The following is an 8,122-nucleotide window of genomic DNA, read 5'->3' on the forward strand; positions in this document are numbered from 1 at the left end:
TCAAATGATGATATTTGAAGTAATTTGGATCATTAGTCCTTCCAGCTTCATTTGAATGCTTTATTTCTGGTAGCTCAAAGAGTTTTAATGCCAGAAGTTCTTCAAAAATTGTTGGAACATCTAAGTCCAAGAATGGATACTCTTTTACCTGTATTTCCTTCAAAGTCAGCTTTCTACCAGCATTATTCTGAAAAGTCGTGGTCTTCACCCTTTGATTCTTGTTTAGATTTGTAGCCACTTTCAAAGGTACGAGATTAACATTCATAGACTCCTTATTTCCAAACTTAGGTGCCGATTTTCCTCCTTTCTTTACCTCAATTTTGTCTTTTCCCTTGTGAGGCTCATAAATAAGTGGTCTTTCAATTCCTCTTGCAAACATGCTCAACTTCATATCATGAACACGTGTTTCTAGTTTCTCAAATGATTTGGGTTTAATACCCTATAGGATATAACGAAGTCCCCAATGCATTTCTTGAATACACATTTCTATTCCATAAGTTTCACTAAGCCTATCCTTACAATTGAGGCTTGCATTTCTCCATCGGTTGATGAACTCGATTACATGTTCATCTTCTCATTGACGTGTATTTGTGAGTTCAACCATGATCACAGTACGCCTTGTTCTATAGAAAAGATTGAGAAATTGACGCTCAAGTTATTTTCAACTATCAATAGAGCCATCCTCGAGATTCATATACTAGTCAAAGGCATTTCCTTGTAAGGAGTACACGAATTATTTGACCAGATAATCTCCGTATGTTCTAGCATTATTGAAAGTTTTAATAAAATGGGCAATGTGTTTCTTTGGATTTCCCTTTCCTTCAAATTATTGAAACTTTGGAGGTTGATAACCTGCAGACATCTTCGAAACATCAATTCTTGAAGTGTATGGCTTTGCATACATAAATGATGACTTTGAAGACACGTCATACTTATCTTTGATAGTTCTCATAATAAAGTTCTTCAGTTGATGAATGGGAATTTCTCCTTCAGCTGATATTTGTAGCTCATCACCCATATTTATTTGCTCTGAATCTCCTGTTTCTTGTATCATGGGACATTTTTCAGGTACATGACTTGAGTCCCCCTCCATAACATTTTCAACTCTGTCTATCAACTTGACAATTTGATTATTTTGATCTTGCACATATTTTGTTAGACCTTCTATTAACTTTGTCAAACTCGCGAGTTGTTCTTCAACAGTTAAGGCGTTAGTCATCATCGCTTGGATGGACATTATGGATAATGGAGTAAAGCACAGATTTTTCCTCAAACTAAAATTTATTTAAAACAAGTTACGTGGAGTGACTAGGGCAGATCTTGCGATCAAGACATCATCTTTATCTTGAATAGTGCAATTCCTTGTATTAAAAGGACTAAATCGAGCCAATTAAATTTCAACAATATCAACTATATTCTCTCTTTCTTCCAATTCATTCGGAAAGAATCTTGCTCCCTTTGAAGATGGAAGATCAAGAATAGGAACTGATGTGGATAACACTTGAAGTGCTTGTTGTCCTAGCAAGTTTGCTTTGTTTCTAGTGATGGATCCCAAACTTCCATAGTAGCATCTAATATGTTCTCCACCTCAGAGGAAAACTTGGAATCAGTAGCCTTAGCAATAATAGTCCTGGAATCAAACTTCTTAGATGCCATTTAATTAGCCTTGAAGTTTGATGATTGATGTAAAGAGATAAAAGATAGATATTGTCCCATTAGACGAGCCAAAATTTGTAAACAACAAATTTTTGAGCCTAGAAAAATAAATAATCAAGACCAGAAAATTGAAGTAACAAAGTATAATATTTGATTTCAAAATGTAGTGTGTGTTATAATCTCTATGATAATCCTCTGATTCTTCAAATAATATGAATTATGTTGAATTTGAATTTGATTTAGAGTCAAGGGCTTGAATAGCTTGATCTTGAATCTTCATCTTCAAATTTGGATTTGAATTACTCATCGCCAACACTTGTATGGTTATGAAGAATAATAAGTATGAAAGGTAACTTGATCTCAATTTTTTTGATATTTTCCTTCGTTCTTGATCTTGAACTTGAACTTGAATTTGATTACTTTAACTTTGTAGCTTTGTAGAAAATTTGCGGCATATGATCCACGAACTCTCTTTTTGCTTCTTGTTCTTGAAACCCCCCCCTCTGGGAATAATGATGACCTGTATTTATAGTTGTAGGGAGTAGTATACTGATGTGATTTGATTGGTCAGTTTGAAATGACCAATCAGATTCTTTTGGTGAAAAACTTTAATTTGATTGATCAGAACATGCCACATATACACGTGAAATTATTCTAGTGACTCATTTAATTTGGCTTAGATTGCCACATAACTTCACATGTGGCATGATTTTAGTGGCTTATTTAATTTGACTTGGTTACCACATAATTTCGGCACATGACATGATTCTAATGCCTCATTTAATTTGATTTAGATTGCCATATAACTTTGACACTTGGTGTAATTTTAGTGGCTCATTTAATTTGACTTGGATTGCCACATAACTTTAACACGTGGTGTGCTTTTAGTGACTCATTTAATTTGACTTGAATTGCCACATTATTTGAATTATTTTTTTGAATTTAATATAGTCCAATTTAATTTACGGATTTAAATCTAATAAAATTTTAATGTTTATATTTGTTTATCCATAATTAAAGTTTAATTTTATTACTAATGTGATAGGCTTTAAGGATTCCCATAAAGTAAAAGGAATTTTAATCTTTTGTTGCATACGAAAAAAGTGTCAAAAATGATTGCAAATCTAATAAAATAGTACAGTGGACTTAGATGATATTTGCACATTGCATGTACCTATAATTTATTATAGTGGTGGCTTGGTAGAGTATATTAGTAAAAATTAATGTATGCATTAATTAGGTGTATTAGTAGTATTTTGTTTGAGACACTTTTTCATGTTATCTACAACTAATGTTTGGATTAATTATATACTCTATTGTGTATTAAGGTGTATATTATTAATACCATGAATTTCTAGGTATTAGTAATGCAATGAGATTTAATGCATGCATTAACATATTAAAGACTCAATTACCCCTCAAAATCTTTTTACATCTTTTCCACCATAATTGTTGAGATATTTCTGTAAATAAATATTTTTATACAATGCATGCTATTTTAAATATACTAAATCAAATAATGCATAAGACATATTTTATCTATAATTAATGCAATCATAACTAATATAAGCATTACTAATACACTCTATTTAGTATTATTTTTATAAACTCTAACAAACGACCCCAACAGCTTACGAGGATTCATTCCATTTGAGAAGCATTATTTTTTGGTTGGTAAATCCTACATCTTGACATTGTTACTTTTTAATCAACCACCGAATATTGGAGAAAAAATTCGATTAATTTCACTTTTCCTAAAATATATTTCGTTATTTTTCAACATTTCAAAATACATTCTTTCATTATTTTTAAATGAAAAATATTACATCTTATAATATTTTAATTAAATTTCTTAACATCTACGTATAATTTAAAGAGAATAAATTTGATTTATCTCTAAATATTAAATAAATTAATGTTCGATAAGCAAATGCGAAATGTCAACCCAAATCCTGGACAAGCATTTCTATGAAGAATGGTGATTTAATAAATTCTTTTTTACACAATATAACATAGGTAAAAAATCCCTATATATATATATATAAATAGGATCCAATAGTAGAAATCATAGCAAGAGTTTTCAGTATACCAAACATAGTAGAATGTTTTTTTTTGTTTTTTTTTACAAAACTGTCGTGTATGATTAGTATGAAATGTGTATCTTATCCGAGGCATAAAAGTTTTGCTCAAAATTTTATGTATGTAATTGGTGTGAAATATATATATCTCACTCAAGGCTCAAAAATTTATGCATCAAATTTATATGAAATATGTGTAAAATGGGTATAATTTGTAGTACATGTTTACTTTTTGAAAATTTAAGAAATAATGCACAAGTACCCCTCAAATTATACACGAAATTCAAGCGATACATCTAAACATAAATAGAGTTCTATTACCTCCTCGACTATTTTAAAATAAAACAAATACATCCTAAATATTGACATGGCACAGAGAGTATGTATACTCTCTTGAAGGCAATTGAAGGTTATAAAAATAGTTTTAAATGTAATTAACAGGTACAAATGCCATTTATTAATTGAACATTAGTTAATTAATTACATCTAACTCCTTCATATTCTAAACCATTCCACTAAACAATGGGTATACTTTTAAAAAAATCAAATTGCTCTCTCCGACGTCTTCTCCGGTCGATCATTTAATTCCTCAAAATTTGCAAATCACTCTCTAGCATCTTCTCCGGCAGTTACGCATAAATCGAAGTGAAAATTCTAACATTTTAACACATTTTCACCGTTTAATTTATATTTCCCTTTGATTTTTTTCCTGTTCTTGAATCAGAGCCTCTAATTTGTGGGAGGAAAATTTGTTTTTTACATAGGAAGAAACGAATGATCAAAGAGGGACAGGGAAGAACAATTTTCACAAGGGAACAACACACAGTTCAACGAGATCTAAATCACTATTCATCTACTAGATTTCGTCGTCCTCTTTACCTGTAAAAATCATGTGAAGCCATAACACATTCACTTCGAATCGGAAAGACAAAGTTCTGATTCTTCTCTATTTTCTCCTTTTATCCTTTTAGAACCACCATAATTCGCCACTAAATTGTCATGCCAAATACCACCTCCATCTCTACTGTTAAAAGATCACCTCCAATCTTGCGAATAGAAGATACTTTGCTTGAGAAAATTTTTCATTGAAATGAGAAGTACTAAAAATCAATAAAGAGAATAAAGGATTCTGAATTACGAAAAAGAGAAATGAATTTTAATAAAAATAATAATAATTTAATGCTTAAAAAGTGAAACGCGTGTAATACACACACATAATACTCATTTGGTTATCCATGTGATGTTAGCGTTTAGGGTGACATTTATTCCATTTTAAAATAATTTACGAGGTAATAGAACCCAAGTTAAGTTTCAGTGTATCATTGGTATTTTAGATATAGTTGAAGTGGTACTTATACATTATCCCAAAATTTAATATAACCATCACAATGTTATAAACAATTTTTCTGCAAATTTATAGCAAGCAAAACAAAATACAAAAAATAAAATTCATGAAAACTCAACATAAAGTTACCATTCAATTATAATACACCTTAACTTCGAATTTCAATGAATCAAGACTAATAATCAATCTAAAACTAACTCAAGTCTTATTTTAATATCCCCAAATTTTAGATTTGAATCCCCATTGAAATTCCAACTCTTTTGAGGTATCATTCATTCGAAACAAAGTTCAGATGCGAAAAATTAAATTTTAAAATTTAGCTTTGAGCTCCTTCATTGGCTAACAATAAAGCTTTCACCCACTAAACCGCGCTGTCAGAATTTTTATTCTGACGCATTTTCTTAGAATATTGTCCAAACTCAATCATAGGTAAATTTTCGAAGTCAACAGTGCCAATTATCTCCAAACTCATATCGATTGCCTTGATACTCGTGCTAACCCTACTACTAGCCTAATTTGACCGTCTAGGAGTTGATGAAACCGTTAGAATTTTGTTCTAAGGTCATTTACCATTAGTTATGACCGAAGTCATCTTTTCAAGTTATAAGTGTGCTAAAATAGGGAAATGGGCCTAAAACTATTTTAAGATCCTTGGGAACCAAACCAAAGGTCATTCTAAAGAAAACTTGGCATTCTGGAGCTAACCGCGCTGACAAAATTCTCCTTCAAGCGCGTTTACTAAAAATTTTGATTGAAGTAAAACTTGGCCAAAAATTCAAATTTAAAATGCCTAATTTTACAAACCAATATTCCTTCTAGACCAAAATGGCCCTTTCGGAGCTGATTGAACTGACAGAATTGTCATCTGACATCAGAATCTCCAAAGGTTGACTCAAGTCAATTCTTTCAATATTTAATCTTCAAGAATGGCCAAACCTTCTAAAAACTCAACCAACCCTTTTAGAGATTGTGCCACCCATCCCAACATCACATAAGAGCTACAAAGAAGCTACAGAGAGGGGTAAAATGGTACAAATATGCAAAAGTATGAAAATGACCTTGGAGGTCATTCCAACATCAACTACTAAAAGGATTTTCTTCCTCGAAAACCAAGGAAGAAAGGTACCTGGTTGCTAAAAAAATGCGAGGATATCGAGTCTACATGTCTTGCTCAGTCTCCCAAGTAGCTTCCTTGATTAGATGATGCCTTTACTAGACTTTCACTAATGGAATCTCCTTAGACCTTAATTTCCTGACCTGCCTGTCCAAAATAGCCACAGGCTCCTCCTCAAAGGCTAAAGACTCATCAAACTAAATTGAATCCCATTGAATCACGTAAGACTCATCTACAACGTACTGCCACAACAATAAAACATGGAACACAAGGTGAACAATTAAAAATGATGGGGGCAAGGCCAACTCATAAGCTACCTGTCCTACCTGTCTCAAGATCTCAAAAGGACTAATGAACCTGGAAGTAAGCTTAACCATCCTCCCGAATCTAATCACGCCCTTTATGGGTGACACTCGCACGAATATCTGATCTTCAACCATAAACTCCAAAGGCCACACCATCTGAACAACATAACACTTCTGCCTACTCTGTGCAGTACAGAGTCTCACCTTAATCATACAAACTTTATCCATCGAATGACGCAGTAAATCGGTTCCCTAAGGCATAACTTCAAAGGCATTAAACCAGCCCACTAGGGAACGATATCTCCTACCATACAATGCCTAAAAAGCTTCCATCTCAATGATTGAATGGTAGCTAATACTCAAACTCTGCCAAAGACAAGGACTTGTCCCACAGACCCCCAAAATCAATAACAAAGGCTCGTAACATATTCTCTAAGACCTGAATATTCCTCTCTAACTAACCATCAGTATAAGGGTGGAAAGATGTGTTGAGCTCACCCCAACTACCCAAATCTCTCTTTATAGAACCGTACAAATGTTAAGTAAATTGAGCACCACGGTCCAAAATGATAGATACTGGCACACCATGTAATCAGACCACCTCTCGGATGTAAATCTGAGCCAACTTCTATGATGTGTAGGTAGTTTGGACTGGTAAAAAGTGAGCAGACTTGGTCAATTGATCTACGATGAACCAAATAGAATTAAAACCCCGGGAGGTACATGGTAAACCCACTACAAAGTTCATATCTATCTGCTCCCATTTCCACTCTAGAATAAGTAGTCACTGGGTAAAACCCCATGGCCTCTGATGCTCGAACTTTACCTGATGATAATTCAAGCACCTAGCCACAAAAGCTGTAATGTCTCTCTTTATCCCACACTACCAATAATGATGCCATAGGTCACGATACATCTTTGCCGCACCGGGATGAATGGAATACCTAGAAAAATGGGCCTCCTCAATGATGAACCTGACTAAATCTCCGACTCTAGGAACATAAACATGACCCTCAATCCTTAAAATGCCCTCCAGTTATAAGGTTGACTTCCTTGCCTCTCCACTAAGTACCTTATAACGAATCACCCTCAGTTGTGGATCTTCAAATTACTAAGCCCAAATCTTCTCTATTAGAAAAGACCTAGCCTTCACATAAGCAAGTACCCTGCCCGACTTAGAAATATCAAGATGGATCATCCAGTTAGATAGGGACTGAATTTCTGAAGCTAAAGGCTGCTCCTCAACTAATAAAAAATCCAAACTCCCTATACTCAGTTCCTTGTAGCTAAAAGCATATGTCACTATATTTGCCTTGTCGGGTGATAGAGAATGGTGATATCGTAGTCCATCAGCAACTCCAACCACCTACGATGTCTTAAATTAAGGTCTTTCTAGCTGAATATGAACTGAAGAGTATGGTGGTAAGTATATATTTCACAATCAGCTCCATACAAGTAGTGCCTCCAAAACTTCAAGGCAATGATTACTGCCGACAACTCTAAATCTTATGTGGGGTAGTTCCACTCATGCACCTTCAGTTGCTTAAAAACATGTGCAATAAACCTACCCTGCTGGATCAGGATACACCACAAGCCAACACCTAAAGCATCATAATACACTATA

The sequence above is a fragment of the Solanum dulcamara genome, chromosome 2 (genome assembly GCF_947179165.1).
Source record: "Solanum dulcamara chromosome 2, daSolDulc1.2, whole genome shotgun sequence".
Taxonomy (NCBI): Eukaryota; Viridiplantae; Streptophyta; class Magnoliopsida; order Solanales; family Solanaceae; genus Solanum; species Solanum dulcamara.